This window comes from Sinocyclocheilus grahami, unplaced genomic scaffold (assembly GCF_001515645.1).
Source record: "Sinocyclocheilus grahami isolate Dianchi unplaced genomic scaffold, SAMN03320097.WGS_v1.1 scaffold2408.1, whole genome shotgun sequence".
NCBI lineage: Eukaryota > Metazoa > Chordata > Actinopteri > Cypriniformes > Cyprinidae > Sinocyclocheilus > Sinocyclocheilus grahami.
In genome coordinates, this window is record NW_015507587.1 from 33,124 (window position 1) to 48,409 (window position 15,286).

Here is a 15,286-nt window from a genome sequence, read left to right on the forward strand (position 1 = left end):
AGCATTCTCAAATCAATTGAACCGACTGGGGATGGAGTCTCCATTCCCCGGGGCGAGACTGCTGCTGTGAGAGCTTGTCGGCTGCACAATTGAGCCTGCCCGGGATGTGAACGGCACGAAGCAACCTCAGATGCTTCTGACTCCACAAAAGGAGATGGGGAGCGAGTTGCAACATGCGACGGGAGCGTAGACCGCCCTGATGGTTGATGTACGCTACGGTCGCAGTGTTGTCCGCACGGACCAGAATGTGCTTGTCCTTCAGCAGGGCCTTGAAGCGGTGCAGAGCAAGCTCTACTGCTAGCAAGTCGAGGCAATTGACATGCCACTGAAGTCGGGGTCCCCTCCAGGAGCCTGACGCAGCATGTCCGTTGCACATGGCACACCAGCCCGTGGCAGAGGCATCTGTTGACACAACAACATGCCTGGACACCGGTTCTAGGAGAACACTAGCCCGTAGAAACGAGAAGTCCAACCATGGGGTGAAGGTTCGGCGGCAGGCCGGGGTGATGGTCACTCGGAGCGTGCCCTGTTGCCATGCCCATCTTGGGACTCGGCCGTGAAGTCAGTGCTGAAGCGGTCTCATACGAAGCAACCCGAGCGGTATGACCGCCGCTGCGGATGCCAGTTAACCCGAAGACCCAGACGGGTGAGGTGTCTGAGTACCAGATCCCTGTGCTTGCACAACTGTACACGAGAGTGAGTACCAGTCATCAAGGTAGTTGAGGATACGGACCAGAGCTCCCTCTACGACCTTAGTAAAGACGCGGGGAGACAGGGCCAACCCGAATGGTAGAACTTTGTACTGATATTCCTGCCCCTCGAAAGCAAACTGAAGAAATGGTCTGTGTTGAGGAAGAATGGAGACATGAAAGTACACGTCCTTCAGGTCGATCGCTGCAAACCAATCCATGGGACGAATGCATTCAAAAATGCGTTTGGGCGTTAACATCTTGAACGGAAGTCTGTGAAGAGCTCGGTTCAAGGCACGCAAGTCTAGGATTGGCCGTAACCCACCTGTTTTTTTGGGTACTATGAAGTAGGGGCTGTAGAAGCCGGACTTCATGTCGGCTGGAGGGATCGGCTCTATCGCAGTGTTGGGAGTAATGCATTACAAAAGTAATAATATTACATTGGTATATTACTTTTTGCTGTAACGCAGTAATATAACGCATTACTAATACAATTTGGGTAATATTATTATTCGTTACAATCTCAGTAACGCAAGTTACAACAACATTTTAACTCAAAATTAAGTGGTGAAATTACCAACACCGCAACAGCACCAGAGAAAAAATTCCTTGGGTAAAATAGTTTGTCTATTTCCTGATGCTGGAATTAGATGGTTGAGATGACTGCAGAGATGGATTCTACATTTGTGAGATGGACACACTCCTGTTATTTTCAGTTCGTCAGAGAAAAGCATAAGAATGCATAGTCAGGGTGCAATATGTGCAACACCAAACTCTCAACATGGAGAAATAGCACGAGTAAAACCTGGAAATACCTGGACTGGTGCCACTAACACTAAGCTATCGGAGAGAGCTGCGGGGTCGAAGAAGAGAAAAAAGGCGGCGGACGAGCGCAGACAAGCAACAAAAATAAGTTAAACTAAAAATAACTAAATCTGCTTTTATTAAATCATAGTCTATCAAATGAATGAATATGCAAAATATTTGACTTAAATAGCCTAATTAACAGATTAACAAAACGAAAGGAAAAGATTAAGAGATATGCTGCTGACTTTTTCAAGTATAATTCAAGTATACTTAAATGTAATTTTAAGTATTTTTCTGAGAAGAACATAAAGCCCATTTCTGCGAAGTACAGAAAAAGTAGACTAAAAGTATACTTTCCTATTTTTTTTGTTTAAAAGAAGTATACTAATAGCACACTTGAATAAACTTATTTTTCGTAAGGGGATTGAGAGAGGTAGGCTGCACGAGAATGCCATTTGCTTTCAGTTTTGCATTGAACTAATGTTCAAAATAGCCTATAGGCTAGGTATTGTGTTTATTGTTTGTATATTATAACATTTCGCTTTATTTACCGGTGTTATTTATGAATGTAATAATGCGGTTTGTGCTTATCTGTGTTTAACCTAAACTAGGCTACAACGTAACATTAATGTAGACCTATACTGGTATCTAAATATGATTTTATAATTTTATGCTGTATAGACCTACCACATTACCCTCCACTGGATGTAGAATAAGCAGCAATAAACTACATTTTGGCATTTTGGAATACTTATGTGGACATTTTGGTAAAAGTAACTCAAAAGTAGTGTAATGCATTACAATTCAGAGACAGTAATATTGTAATGTCAGTAATTACTTTCAAAAGACAGTAATTAGTAATATATAATGTATTACATTTTGGAAGTAACTTGCCCAACATTGGTCACGACCTCCGTGAGCATGATAGGAGCACCCTTGCCCACCATCATAGCGCGAATACCCCGAAACCTGGGGGGACGCTGGGTGAATTGAATCGCGTAGCCGAGCATGATCGTTCAGATGAGCCAGCGGGATGGACTGAAGAACTGTAGCCAGGCTCCCAGAAACCGAGCCAGCGGGGTCAATGGAACTACAGTAGGGCAGCGAGGCGGAACAGACGGCCCCCGACATGGGAGGTGTAGTGTCCCTTAGCGAGGGCAGAGTGCGAGCACTCGTCTGAGTCCGAGACATGGAAAAAGGGTTGTGAGAAGGCAATGCGTTCTCGAGCCAGCTCTGCCTGGAAACTGGCAAAGGAAGCTGGTCGTGGGGCCAGTGGCTGAACAAAAAGAGAACGAAAACAAAGGATTCTCCCCCGGCCCTCCTCCGGGGAAGGAGTGGTCCTGCTACCATCTCCGGGTCGCCCGTCTCAGGAATGCTGCTTGGCTGGAAGCTTGGCAGGTTTAGGGGCAGAGACGGGCTGCGCCACCCTTCTGCGGCCATCTCCTCGCTGCTGCCGGGGTGGAGGCTGCTGCTGTGACCGAGCGGGAGTGGAGAAGACTGCAGGGGGGGGCGCCCTCGGCGACGAGCAGGCTGAGGTGGCTGAGATGGTAGCAGTGTGGATGCAGCAGCGGGCCGCTTGGACAGAATATGTTTTACGGCCTCAAACTGCGTGGATGACAACTTACAGACTTTGGACGGGAGCTTGGGACCACCACGCCAGGTGAAGGCGCACTGAGGACACAATTGCATCGCAACCTTGTGCTCCACTGGGGGTATCCCCGCATACACTTTGGCTACCCCACCATCGAGGGCAGTGAAGGCAGAGGTAGCACCAGAACGGTTTCAGCCAGTTAAAGGTGCCTTCCACGAACTGGTAACTTCCTGATGCACCTCCAGGAAGAAAGGAACCGGTGGGGGGGCGCTGACGATCAGCGCGTGCAGCCCCCAGGAACCAATCGTCCAGCCTCGAACGTTCAGGACAGGGTGGAGGATTCCACTCGAGCCCGATGTTCTCAGCTGCCCGGGAAAGAGTGGCCATCAGCTCGGGATCAGACTCGGGCAACGCTGGCGTCCCAGAGGGAGGCAACGCAGTCGAATCCTCATCTCCCGAGGACTCGAGCCCGCTTTGTGATGCGGCGATCCACATTTGGTCATCCTCCTGAGCCCCAAATGAGATGCTGGGATCCTGGTGAGAGGGCCAAGCAAGCTTAACCGGAGGCTGCACAGGCTGCAGTGTTTGTGAGGGGGGTGTGGCTTGAGAAGGCTGTCTCATCGGGGAAGCCCACACCGCAACCCTCAGATCACCCTGGCCACCAGCCAAAGTAGCCCTCTTATGGGAAGAGGAACTAGATTGGGGTGTGGCAGAGGGGACTCTATACCGTTTAAGGTAATTGAGTCTCGATCTTAATGCCGAGATGGTCATGTCCCCACATTGAGAACATGAACCATCCAAGATCGGGTGAGACCCCATTCGTCAGTCTGTTCAGACGTAATGTCGAATGTGACCGACTGAAAGGGAACTTGATTTTCTAGATTTTTCCTCTCTTTTTTAAGATTCTTTGATGGAGTGAAAGTTCAAAAGAACAACACTTATTTGTAATAGACATCTTTTGTAAATCTAAATTATAGTTAGGGGCCAAGCCCCAAGGGCTGTAGCCCCTATTGTATCTGTATGTTTTCTTTATTATTATTTTTCCCCAATGGGAGTCTATGGCAGCCCTATGAAGGGAATATAGGAAAATTATGAAAATTGGCACGCTTGTAGTGATGACCATGAAAACTGTTCTGACCAACTTTGGGGTCTCTAGGACTAACTCTATAACACCACCACTATTTCAAAAATTCAACATTAAAATGGTAATAACTCCTGAGCCCCTAATTCTAGAAAAATGAAACTTAGTACACCTGATTACTCCCTTCATGCTGATCACATTCAATAGCTTACAGTACAGTACAAAAGTATAGTATTCTGTCTTTTCGCTACTCCTCCCAAAATTGGCTCAGATGATCTTTGGGCTGAGCCGCACAGAACTGACCAAACAGATCTTTTTTTTATTCATCTTTGTTCAAAAGTTATGATGTCGTGAATTTAACGAGGTTGACCCAAAATTGGTTCAGAGGTTTAATCTCAGCCAAACTTTGATCAATCGAAACAAAACTTGCTACATTGTCCAAATTATGATAATTTAATTCCCCGGGTTATGCTGATTCTGACTATGTCTCATTTGTCATTTTCCATGAATGTGCCTGTCAACCATATTGAATTAAATGAGTTTTTTTGCTACTCCTCCTACAAATTTTGGCCAATTTTGTCCAAAATCTGATCGTATGATCTTTGGACTGAGCCGCATAAAAATTACTAAACAGATTTTTTTATATTTGCTACTGTTCCCAAGAAATATTTCTTGGAAGTTGACCATGCCTGTGTTTCTTGTCTTCTGCTATTAAGCTTAGCCTGCTAATAAGTTATGGGCTAACCAGTTACCAAGTTGTTTAATTTGACTCTTTAGCTATCAAGTTAACCATAAACTGTGTTACCATTAACTTAACTTCGCATGTTACTCTGGTTAAAATGCTAAAGAAGTTAATTAGGGAGCTCATTCTCACACCTAAACCTTTCCTCAGCAGCCTGTAGAAAGTGAGTCTACTGAGTGGTGCACTCTGCTAAGCCACTGGCCTGGATCTTTCAGGTCATGGGTTCGAATCTGGGGCCTCATTTATAAAATGTGCGTACGTACAGATTTGATCTTAGAGTGTGCATACGCTAAAATCCATGGCAACGTTCATATTTATAAAAACGCTCTTTGACGTGGAAAAGTACTTACCACCACGTCAGGGTCTGAGCAGACGTACACACTTTTCCTTGTGGCAAAGTCGGAGTACTGCTGCTATCTAAGCTGCAATAATAATAAAAGTGGTGTTCGTGCAATCACCGAATTCATCATAAATAATAAAGATGCAGTGTTAGAGATTAATGCAGTGTAGTCCGATTTTTTATTAACGGGAGTTTTTGTGAGATTAAACTGACCTTTTTAGTAGCCTAATGTTGAGAGTTCTTTACTCGCTTTCTGTACACAGTTTATTCCATGTTGTTGTTTTTTTATTTTATTTTACAAGAGGACTTGCGAAGTCTTAATTTAGCCTTAAACTTAGTTTTTGTCATTTACATCAGTTATACTTGTATAAAATACACTATATATTAGGGCTGGCCCCTAATAGTCGACTAATCATTAGTCGACCAGAAGAGGCTTGGTCGACCAAAATCTTTTAGTCGCTTAGTCACAGAAAAAAAATCCACATTGGCAAAGTCACGCAGATCGTTAACGGCTGATCTATGGTAATACAGTACATCCGGCAGGACATCCAAACGCTCACCTATCAATCATCCACCACAAATATGGCTTATCATCTGAAATGCAAGTATTAGGAACTTTACATGGCCACTCAATCTAATGTTAACCCAGAGAAATGTGTGCTATATTCAAGTGTCTGTGTGGAAGCTGAACATTAGCGCTCACTGCAGGACAGTGACATATTCTCAGATTATGTAATCCGTGTGAAACATACACACAGGCGCTTCACTACTGCGGAGATGACGAGTTGGTGTCGCCGACAGTGGCGGCTCGTCGGGGGAGGCAGGGGAGGCACAGCTTCCCCATAATTTTGAGGTGAAAATGGAAGGAGGAAGATTTAATGTTAATAAAATTCACAATTAATTTCGGTTCATGACTCAGAATGTGTATTTTTTGTTTGTAATTTCACAGTTGTAATAAAATAACGTGAAAGTCCCGCTTTTCTATCACGAATGTGCCGAATCTGCTGATGTAATTGCAACCACTAATGATAGATAAGGGTAGGGGTAGGCCGAGGGAGAGGTGAGCTCTCGTGCCTCCGTTGGTAACAAAAATGAACCAATCAGCATAGAGTGTTCACTTTCAGCACTGAGGAGTGTTGCGAAAAGAACCCTCGCAAGGGTGGCTAGCCTCCCTTCTGATATCAACCAATCATCACAGAGACGTAAATTACGTGATAATAGTTTGAACGTCTCCCGCTGCGCTGATAATGTACCAAGTACTTATGATGAGTAGCGATATTGAATATTTGATCGCCATCAGATTTACCAAGCTGTCATTCAAACAGTATATATACAAATTTAGGGAAAACAGCCTAAACTGGATATAGGCTACAGCAGTCGGCTTAATTAAATGGCGCAACAGCCAGCTCTCTTTTAACACAGACTTTTAAGAAGGGATGGATGTTTGCTTCAAGTGATAGGCAAGGTAAGTGAAGTGATATTATCTTGCTGTATGTATGTTGTTTTCTTTACGTTTTCTGATAAAAGCAACCAAAAAAACATTTTAAAGTGGTTAAGCAAATAATAATAATAATCGGCATGCAGGGATCCCAGATCAATACAATTAGTGTGCCTCCTCTATTTTAAAACTCGCCAAGTTCATCTCTTAAACCAAAACAAAGAAAGCACTTGTTTATCAGTGAATTATTAAAATGTTAATGCAGCCTCCTTTTTGTTTTTCCCCGACACATTCATAATCATAGCCGGTGCGCTGTGGCAAGCTTTATGCGTGTGCTTGTGCGCTTAGACGACTTTGTAGGCAATTCAAGTCATTATAATGATCTAAATGGTTTATTAATAAATGTGCGATTAGTCGCCTAATGCTTAAAATGAACGTCCAATTTTTCTTTCAATAATGTTTTTTAAAGTTTTGCAAGAATGTCGTGATAAACATTTTATTAGTTTTCATAGCAAGTGATTTTACAAGTAGGATGACTCACTTTTTAGAAGATGACTGAATTTCACTTGAATTCATAGTTTATTCTTACTTTTGGAAACCTACTACTACTACTGCTGCTGTAACGGGGCTGACAAGACGTGAGACGTGCGGATCCATGTGCAAGCTTTTATTAAAGCAGAAGAGGTCAGAAACACTGGCACAATGGCAAACAGGTATAATAAGGGCAAGACAGAAGAGTAATCCAAAATGGGCTAACAATATCCAGAGGGCTTGACACGAGGGGTTATCCAATAACAATGCAAAGGTCCAGGCAGGGGCAAACAGTATCCGAACAGGGCAAGACGAGAGAGGTAATCCGAAGTACACAGGCAATAATCAGAAGACGAGGAAACAGACAAGGCAAGACTAGGCTAGGCTAGGCTAGGCTAGGCTAGGCTAAGGCTATCGAAAGGAAACAGGCTCCGTAGAGTAGCTATCGCTGAGAGAGTGAGAAATGCTTACAATACTCGGCAGCCAGAACGGAGTGAGACTGGTTGTTAAATAGTGAATGAGTGATATGAAACAGCTGTGTGCAATCAGTGCTGTGCGCAATCAGGGCTGTGTGCAATCAGTGCAATGATGATGGGATATGTAGTCCGGGGTGATGTGCAACAGTGTGTAGTGCGAGAGTCAATGAAAATGGAAAGGGTGACCTCTGATGGCTAGCAGACGGAAGTTCATGGACCGGATACGTAACAACTACTACTGTTTCTAGAAGTAGTAATTTTGATAATAGTCAATAGAAAAAATATAACCACACACACATTGTTTGTCCACAGAATAATTACACATTATTAAATAAAAAGCGTCCCCGCACGAACCTCTACCTCCGCCAGCAGGACCTCAATTTCAGACTCAGTAAAGTTTTTTTTTTTCATTGTGCTCGTCATTCTCAAGCATACAAATTCGGATTTTGGCTTGTGCTCTTTTATATGGTAATGATATTAATTAGGGGGCGTTTACAAGGCGGAGATCTGACACCAGTCAGCTGCGCACAATTTCAAGATCATTTGCGATTTATAAATGGCACATCTGGAAGAGAGGCGTACGCGTGTGTTTTTGTGCGCACGTTCGTTTTCTCTGAATCGCACTTATGCACTTTTGAGAAATTATTAAAATGTTTATACGCAACATTTTATAAATGAGGCCCCTGGTGTCACGCATGTCCAGAGCAGCATATTTATTGTGGCAAGAAATTATGCTGAAGTTGCTTCTTTTCCAGATGTTGTGCTTCTCAAAGTATGATATCATCTAAGTAAATACTAAGTAAATAATATCTAAATACTATATATTTATATACAAAATCACTTGAGTGTCACTTGAATTATGGAGCTTCTGCATCTGCAATAGCCCATGTCTTCTCAGTGGCGCAATGAGATGGATCACCCAGAGATTGTGGGTTCTAATCCTGTGTGGTACAACTTTATATAACTGTGTGTAATTGTGTGTCACTTGGAGCCAATTGCTGCAGTTCTACCTTCAAAAACTCAAGTCTCTGTAAAATTAAACAAACAACAGTGTATTAGTGGCATGCTGTGTAAATCAAAAGGCTAAAGCTTTGAAGATTCTACACAAATTCAATGTGTAGCAAGTGTTTGAACTGTGCGATGTTTAAAAGTATGCAAAAAAAAGTCCAACGTTCAAATAGGCCAAAAATGACCAACTAGAGCTTGACCTCAATAATTGCTGCATTCAGCTATATTTATGTGTAATTATACATGTCATTAACTGTCACTTTTGGTCTGTTGAATTCATTTTTTATATATACAGTATATAAAAGTGATGATTTCTTAAACCTTAACGCCAAACTTTTGAACATTTTAAAACAGAAGTTACACATTAGACATTAGATTAGACATTACATACTTTAGTTTTAGCCATCAACTAACCATGTTTTTGAGATGGAATTACAGGCACATAATCATTGGATGTGGGTGAGTCAGCATCAGTTTATTGAGCTGTGTTTACAAAATGAAATATGCTATAGAAATATATACAGCTAACAGATATCAAATGTAAAATCATACACATTTACAATCTCGATTTCATTCAACACAGCAGAATGTATAAACTATATCTTAAGAGCATGTGCACAACAGGACGCCACATAACACGCAAACAGTAGGTTTGAACTTTACAGCTCCACTGTATGAGGCCATAAGGCAGTGATTTGCATTTAAATTAAGACATTAACATTAAATAATTTAATGTCTCTGTTGACTTTAATAGGCCATTCATTCATCAGGCTATTATTAGATGGAAAGGTGCATGTAAACCTGACTCACCGAATGACTGTGTCAGCGCTACGGGATGTGAATGAGAAATGCGTTGTATGAAAGACTTTGTACTTCAAACACCGGCATCACGCTGCTGTAAAGTGACGTCACGATGCTGCTGAAATTAACTTTTTTTTTTTTAAATCCTGAACCCTCTGGTTGTTTTTCCCCACTGCATACAAGGCTTTTGACAACAGGAATTTGTAACGAAAGAGAAGAACAGCCAGGAGGCATCCTCGCTCCCTTGCCTTTTCCTATCTCATGGGCTTCTCTTTTTATTCTTTGTGCATGTGTCGAGCTGTCAGGCAGAATAATATCAGCATTTAACAATAAGGTGTGTGCATACAAATGCCCTGATGCTGTTCCAGAAACAATAGTGGAATTTGTTATGACCTATAATTGCCTGTGACTTTGGGACACCAGTGTGTTTTGGCAAGGATGGCCTTTCCTTATAGGCTTCAGGCACAGTGCTAGAGAGACAGAGTTGTATTGGCAGCGGCGGCTGCTCCCATAGAGTGTTTTTCCAAGGCAAATCAAAACATAAAAACTAAGAAAGAAAGAATAAATAAATACAAATCAGCAGCACTCGCCGAGCAGTGTCACAAACGTTTGAGAATCTCAATAAATCCATTGTACATTGTGTTTTTCATAAAGTCAGTGTGGTTATGCATGTGCCTATACCCAAATATTCTGGTCTAAAGTGCTGATGCATTCTGGGTAACGTCACGGGTCACACCTCACACATCAGCCAAGACTTTAATCTTGTTTATTTCATAACGTTATCAGCAGATACAGATGCTAAAACAATGTAACACAACCTAACAAACGGCAGAGGAGTCATGCGGGTCTATTCACGGAACACCATTATTCACTGCCAGTGGCCTCTAAAATTAACTTTACGCTAACAGGAGAGAGCAAACAGAGATGATACATCAAGCAGGAGTGGATAGAGTGATGCAGGATGGATTGGCAGATGGATGAATGGAAACAGGGGAGGAGAGCCAGACTCTGAGCTGGCACAGGTGTTTATCAGTGATGACAAGCGAAGGTCGAGGGAAGGAATGAATCATTGTACTTACAGCCTCACTTCTGCCTACTAGGACACAATTTTATAATGCTCAGAAAATATAAAATTGCTCAAATATACTACCATTCAAAAGCTTTCTTTCTTTTTTTCTTTCTTTCTTTCTTTCTTTCTTTCTTTCTTTCTTTCTTTCTTTCTTTCTTTCTTTCTTTCTTTCTTTCTTTCTTTCAGCAATGACTTAAAAGTGGTTTATTAAAAAGTGACTGTAAAGACATTATCTTTTGGAAAAGATTTATATTGCAAACAAATGCTGTTTTTGATCTTTATATTCATCAAAGAATCCTGAAAAAGTATCAGTTTCTACTAAAATATTAAGCAGCACAGCTGTTTTCAACATTGATAAAAATATGAAATTTTTCTTGAGGATCAGATCAGTATATTAGAATGATATCTGAAGGATCACATGACACTGAAGACTGTATAATGGCTGCAAAAAAGCTATATGATAACTGAAATATCACAGTAAATATGATAATTCGACCGAACTTCGATTTTTTTATGTTATTGTAAACATTTTGAGGGATACATTGTGCCATATGCTTGCAAGTTGCCACCATATGAACTACTCATAAAATATGGAAAGAGAAGCAGGAATGTGGATGCAAAGGAACACTGTACATTGTAATATTCAGTTTAAACCCAACAGAAAAAAATCATAGAACCCCTTCATAAATTTAGTGAATCTAATATATTTAAAAAATGCTGATTCATGACATGTACAATAATGATTAGGATATTTGTAGTTTGAGAAAAAATACAGTTTGATTGACTTACAAGCAGGCCCACAATGAATCTTCGTCCACAGACGTGTGTAGAAAGCTCAGCAGATTTCTGCAGAATTGCAACACCTGTCAAAGATCTACCTCCCTCAACCTCAATCTCGTTTATTAAATATTGTGGCTAATTTGATTATGCTTTCACCTACTTATAAGCATGCTGGACACGTCACTGTGATCGACACATTTTACCATATTTAAATCACTTTGCACAACATCTGCACAGACAATACAAAAAGTCAGCATATTCGGCCTAAGCCTGCGGCAAGGTAGCATGTCAACTGAAACAAACAGGAAATATAATATGTAGGTGTCTAATGTACATGTCAGATTGTTTGGAGATATCAAGCATGCATCTTTTTATCTAATTCATCAGAATTCTCTAATACATACTGTTACAGATTTCTTATGTTTCTAAAGGCATAGTAAAAAGAAACATGTCATTAACGTCTCTTTGAGGCACAGCCTAAAATTAAACATGACAGCATCTCAGAGTTTATTCTGCTACCCTGAAAGCAAAATACCACCTGAGTGTGCTCTCTCTTAAGATGCTGACAGTTTTGAGAATGAAGATCAAAAACAAAAGCACTTTTTTTTTCTCATGTTCCACTTGGGAAGTCAACACAATTTCCAGTCCTGATTGGTCAGATGGAGCCTCAATTTTACCATGCAAAGAACAGAAGAGAGTCTTTTGCACACTTAGTAAAGTAGCTGAAACCATAATCAAATTTGTCACAATATTTAATAAATGACAATGGTTGGGGGAAGTCGATCTTTATATGAATGATGTGCATTGCAATTCTGTGGAAATTTGCTGAGCTTTCTGCACGTCTGTGGATGCAGATTTCATTATGGGCCTGCTTAACTCCAAATGTAGTATTTCTCGATATCTTGTACATTTAGAATTGTTATGTTCCCTTTCAGTCGGTCACTCTCTACGTCACGTCGGATGACCGACGAAATTGGGATCTCGCTTAGAGAGACCAATCCACTTCGAGTGTAAACTAAATGAGCCAATGCACATTGGAATGCGATTATTGCATCCAGCTGCTGCTGATCACAGCGTGAGTATAAGTAGGCAGCAGATGCAGCGCATATTCAGCTTTTCGCTTCGGAGCCGAGCGGTTCTATCGTTCTGCTCCTGACCTTCTACGAGTAGAGAGTAAAGACTACGAGTCAAGCACGCTCTTTGTGGGATCTCGTGTAGGTGGTACGGCGCTTCAGTGGCGGTGGTTTTCCCGTGTCGAGTGGGTTGCACACAGCAGGCTGCACTACCCCTGTGTGTGTTGCAGACGGCCATCTCCCCTGTGCGCTTCAGCACACTGAAAGAGCAATTTTCCATACTAAAAGAGCTTCACGGGTGGAACGTCTTTTTGAAGACGCGTCTTTTTAAAGATGTCTTACCACCCGTGTGTTTCTGGGTGCGGTCGTTACCTGGTGCCGGGTGATGGTCACGATCGCTGCCTCTCGTGCCTGGGCGTGAAGCACGCTGAGGCGGCTTTCGTGGATGACTCATGCTCCCATTGAGGGGGTATGACCATCTCGGAGTTGCGGACCAGACTCAGTTACCTGCAAGGGGGCGGAGTGCCCGTGCCACTGCCTAGATCTGGGGTTCCCTCTGGTGGCAGCCAGGGGTACCCTTTTTCTGGCAGTGGGCGGACTGGTCTCACGGTCATGATGAGGAATTCCCCTCCTACAAGGAAGGGGATGCCCGAACCAGCCGGCACTTCGAAGCCAGCGGAGCCCGCAAGAGAGCAGGCTGGATCCTCCCGGGGGATACCACCTGTTTGTTCCGAGGCTCCCCCCGACGATCGGATGTCAGTCGCAGCATCAGAGGGTGAGCCAGACTTTTCTGGGGATGAAGATCCGTCAGTGTCGCCACCCTCTGGGCGGCCAGTGGTGCCAGATACGGACCCGGAAATGATGGCTATGCTTTCCCGGGCCACCGAGAGAGTCGGGCTCGAGTGGAATCTTCCACCGCGTCCCGAACCCTCAAGGTTGGACGATTGGGTTCTCAGGGCCCCACCCCAGTGCCTTTCTTCCCGGAGGTGCATGATGAGATCACTGGGTCATGGACGGCACCTTTTACTGCCAGAAACCGCCCAGGTGGCTCATTCTCCCTCACCACCCTTGATGGGGGTCCAGCGAGGGTTGTATACGGGAGTTCCCCAGGTGGAGCGGTCTGTTGCGATGCAATTGTGTCCAAATGCCGCTACCACTTGGCGGGGCAAGCGAGCACAGGTACTTGGTGCTTTCACACCTCAGCCTGTTGGGCCTTCAGGTCAACTGGGGAAAGAGCAAACTCTCCCCGACGCAGAGGATCTCTTTTCTCGGTATGGAGTTGGACTCGGTCGAACAGACAGCACGCCTCATGCAGGAATGTGCTCAGTCGGTGTTGAACTGCTTGAATACATTCAAGAGCAGGATGGCGGTCCCACTGAAACAGTTTTAGAGGCTCCTGGGGCATATGGCAGCTACGGCGGCAGTCACGCCGCTGGGGCTGCTCCATATGAGACCGCTGCAGCACTGGCTCCATGGCCGAGTCCCGAGGTGGGCGTGGCAACGCGGCACCTCCCGGGTCCAAGTGACATCGGCCTGCCACCAAACCTTCACCCCGTGGTCAGACCTTGCATTCCTCCGGGCAGGAGTGCCCCTGGAGCAGGTCTCCAGGCATGCTGTGGTTTGCACAGATGCCTCAACCACCGGCTGGGGGGCCACGTACAACGGGCTTGCAGTGTCAGGGGTTTGGACGGGGCCCCAACTGCACTGGCACATCAACTGCCTCGAGTTGCTGGCAGTGCACCTTGCCCTGGGCCGTCTCAAAGGGCGCTTATGAGGCAAGCATGTACTGGTCCGCACGGACAACGCAGCGACTGTTGCGTACGTCAACCGACAAGGTGGTCTGCGCTCCCGTCGCTTATCGCAACTCGCCCGCCACCTCCTCCTCTGGAGTCAGAAGCATCTGAGGTCGCTTCGTGCTGTTCCCATTCCTGGGCTGCTCAACCGGGCAGCCGACGAGCTATCCCGAGCTGTGCTCCCGGGAGAATGGCGACTCCAGAAACCTCTCACTATTCGTGCCTAGAGTTCGGGCCGGCTGATTCCCAGGTGATCCTGAGGCCCTGGCCCGGCTATGTGTCCAAGGTTCCCACTACTCCCTTCAGGGATCAGGTGGTGAACCTCCAAGCGCTGCCCTCGGAGGAGGCAGACCCAGCCCTTGCTTTGCTCTGTCCCATCCGAGCCTTAAGGGGCTACTTTGACTGGACACAAAGTTTCAGAACCTCAGACCAGCTCTTTGTCTGTAACGGAGGCCGGCAGAAGGGGAATGCCGTCTCTAAGCAGAGGATGGCCCACTGGATAGTGAATGCCATCACCCTGGCTTATCAGGCACAGGGTGTGCCCTGCCCGCTCAGGTTGCGGGCTCACTCAACTAGAAGTGTTGCATCCTCCTGGGCGCTGGCTTGTGGCGCGTCGCTGTCGGATATCTGTAGAGCTGCGGGCTGGGCGACCCCTAACAAGTTCGCCAGATTTTATAGCCGGTATCCTCCTGTGTTCTCACCTCAAATGGTTAGAAGCACTGAGGGGCCCCGGCTTCGGGTCAGCTTGCAAAACCACTCCAGAGAGTCCATATAGTAGACCATGTTGAGTTCCTCAGTCCCCTCGGCAGCCAGACGTGGCGGAGCGTCCGGCGCCAGGCCTTCACTCGTTGAATCGTAGGGGCGCAATTGGCTTCCACAGAACACTGGAAGGGGCAGTAGCTGTGGGTCTTTGGTAGGATCCCAATTTCGTCGGTCATCCGGCGTGACGTCGAGAGTGACCGACTGAAAGGGAACGTCTCGGTTACGTATGGTAACCATCGTTCCCTGAAGGAGGGAACGGAGACGTCACGTCCCGTCGCCACAGCTCCTGTACCACCGCTGATCGG

The 15,286-nt window shown here is 44.8% G+C and overlaps 1 long non-coding RNA gene across 1 annotated transcript; it reads left to right on the plus strand.

The window, feature by feature from the left end:
* The first annotated feature begins 529 nt into the window (after nt 1-529).
* Nucleotides 530-14,024, plus strand: LOC107574952 (uncharacterized). Its single transcript, XR_001607767.1, has 3 exons — nt 530-624; nt 2,282-2,283; nt 14,013-14,024. It is a non-coding gene; the product is annotated as an uncharacterized lncRNA (long non-coding RNA).
* The last annotated feature ends 1,262 nt before the right edge of the window (nt 14,025-15,286 follow it).